General features: G+C 43.1%; 1 long non-coding RNA gene across 1 annotated transcript in view; it reads left to right on the top strand.

Moving 5' to 3' along the window:
* Positions 1-25: 25 nt before the first annotated feature.
* Positions 26-2978, top strand: part of LOC106735668 (uncharacterized) — an 11055-nt gene continuing 8102 nt past the window's right edge. Inside the window, exons 1-2 of the long non-coding RNA XR_001370937.2 lie at positions 26-366; positions 2331-2396. This is a non-coding gene — a long non-coding RNA (uncharacterized LOC106735668). The remainder of the gene's footprint in view (positions 367-2330; positions 2397-2978) is intronic.

Here is a 2978-nt window from a genome sequence, read left to right as displayed (position 1 = left end):
GTCCCGGCATGCTTCACGAGCGGCGCTCACCGCCCCGCTTTCCCGAGGACAGGGGTGGGGCGGGGCTTACGCCCTGCGGCACGTTCACGGGCAGGCGGGATTACGTATCGGTGACGTCAGGGGGCGTGGGGGCAGCCCCTGGCTTCCCTTGGGCAGGCCCTGGGCGAGGGCAGCTGGTCTCCCGCATCCTTCGCGGAGCTCCGCCCGGCCATTTTGGGCTTTCCGAGTCCAGGGCGTCGACCTGTCACGACTTCACTGCAGCATCGGGGCTGCCGCGTGCTTTTCTATTTTCATTTCTCGTCTCTACCTGCAATCGAGGCAGCTCATTTTACTGCACTTGTTTGCCTGGTAAATTCACGAATCAAGGTAAAGCTCTAAAGCCATGGTGCTGCGTCAGATTTGCCACACCAGCCCAGTTTAAGCTAACGAGAGGAGAACCCCGTTGTCTTTAGTAAAACCAGACGACTTCGGGTTTGCTGTGTCCTCATTTCCTATTCCCTCTTCGCATGTCATTCTACACCAGCCATCACCTCTCCCAAAATGCAGGCTAGTAAGATGCTACTCTTACCAAGATTTTAGAACCGGGTTACAGAGATGATTATTAAGTACAAACCGTAGACTCAAAAGCCTGACATGACTTCCTTCTTGTTAAGCGTTACTCCAGGCAGAAATGCTTTATTTTGGCAAGGTACTTTGCACTGAAAAAAATCAGTGTGTTTTCTTTGGACCATAATAAGGATATTCAAGATGCTTAGGCTAAGTCAGTGCACCTCTAGTACACATTGTTTTGTTTTGTTTTGTTGTTGTTTTTTTATTTAAATTTGACCAGAGAGAGACAGAGCGAGAGAGGGGAAGAGAGAGGGGGAGTGAGAAAGCAAGCCGCCAAGTCTGGAACTTGAACCACAGTCAGCCATGTGGGAGTCCAGTGCCCTTAACCACCATGCCACCTGCTGGCAAAGGGCCTGGGCATTCTGTCCGAGGTATTTTTTAAAAATATTTAATTCTATTTGTTACTTTTTTTTTTTTTTAATTTGCTCAGAGAGAAAGAAAGGGAAAATGAGAAAGCAAGCCACCAGATTTGGGACTTGAACTGGGGTAGGCCATGTGGGAATCCAGCTCCCCCAAGCACCATGCCACCTGCTGGCCCCTGTCCTAGTATTTTTATAAATGATACAAGGATCATGATGCTGGGCCACCAGGTGGCATAGTGATTAAGGCCCTGGACTCCGGGATGGCTGCCCATGGTTCAATTTCCGGACCTGGAAGCTTGCTTTCCTATTTCCCCTTTTTCTCTCTGGTCAGATTAGACAAATAATAATGATGGTAATAAAATAATTCTTTTAAAAAAAGGATCATGATGCTTATCAAAATTATAGCTAATATGAAACTAGAAAGAATTATGAATGCCTTTGGTATCTACAGTCTCAACTGGTTAGGTGACTGTCCAAATGTGACTTGTAACAAGTTCAGCTCCAAAAAACCAACTGTGTGAGCCCAAAATGGAGGAGGTATGATTAAAAAACACCTGAAGAACTTATTGATCACAAGCTAAACTGGTGCAAATAAAGCTGCCAAGTCTAGTGTCTAAATAAGGAAAGCGATAGTCTGCCATCCTGTCCTTCAGTTATTTGGTCTGGGTCCCATTGTAAATGGACATGGGTAAATTGTTCATTCAACTGGAACTGAAAATTCATAATCCTTTGAGGAACAATTTTAAGATCTCTGAATGTTTAGCATGAAGACAAGACTTGGGAATAGCCACTACAATCTTTAATTAGAGTAACAACTATAAGGAAAAGGAGGAATTGATCTTTTTGGATCACCCTAGGAGGGAAAGCAGGAACAACTGAGTTCAAGTTATAAGAAGTTAGATTTTGTCAACAAGAACTTTCAAAGACTTAGGGGAAAAAAGTATTGAAACAGAAGCTGGACTTTGTCTAGAATGTTGTTGAGGGGAAATCATGTTATCATGGACCAGACTCCATGACCTCTAAGTCTTTCCAACTGAGATTTTATTAACTTTAGTACCAAGTATTCTGCAATCTTTCTTTTTTTGGGAGAGATTTTCACTGTAGGGCGCGTGCGCTTGCCAGACAGACAGAGAGAGACATAGAGACAGAAAGCAAGAAATCACCCCCCAGGGGGGATGGTCACGCTGCAATCCCTTCTCCTCCATTCTCCTCTTGGGATCTTGGGCACGCACGCACATGCACCCGGCGTGAGTTTTAAGCCACCGGGTCCGGGACACGAACCGCGGTCGACTATATGGGAGTCCAGCGACATAGCCATTACACTAACTGCTGGTTCCCTGCAATCTCTCATTTTTAAAGGTGCCAATTATGTGTAGGATGCCTGCTGGATAAGGAGGGATGAAACGTACTCAAACACAAATGGAAGTGAGTGCTTTATATAAAGGGGGAAATAATGTGACTCTTTCATTGTGAAATGAATTTCTTTTTCCAATCTTTCAAATATAAAAGCAGAATTATTTAATATTCCCCAATAAATCTAATAAATTGAAGCAGAAGTTCCAAAATTAACAGCCACAATAGTTTATTTACAATTGAACTCTTTATAAGATATTTACAAGACAACCAATTTTACACATCAGAAATGGTATCAAAAGTATGAATTACAACACAGACAACAATATGAAATGGGCATAAAACAAAGCTGAAGTGGACAGACAAGCAATTTCTCTTTTAATTTATTAACACTAGCTTAAACTTTGTTAAAGAAAGAACAAAGAACTATGTTGTAGGAGAATTGCAGGACCTTTAGTTGAAGATTGAATTTCACAGTGATGTATCCCATGCAGGGAAAAATAAGACTAATTTTCCCCCCACACTCTAACACACTGTAATTTCGTTCTTGGAACTTGGCTAATCTGCTCTCCAACCTCCTTCTCAACATACCCAAATCAAAGGAGAATTGATTTCTAGAAGAGGGGACAATAAAATAAGAGGTCCCAGGGAAAG

The sequence above is a fragment of the Tupaia chinensis genome, unplaced genomic scaffold (assembly GCF_000334495.1).
Source record: "Tupaia chinensis unplaced genomic scaffold, TupChi_1.0 Scaffold000477_1, whole genome shotgun sequence".
Taxonomy (NCBI): Eukaryota; Metazoa; Chordata; class Mammalia; order Scandentia; family Tupaiidae; genus Tupaia; species Tupaia belangeri.
Note: the sequence above shows the minus strand (reverse complement) of the source record. Positions and strands in the feature narration are given on the sequence as shown.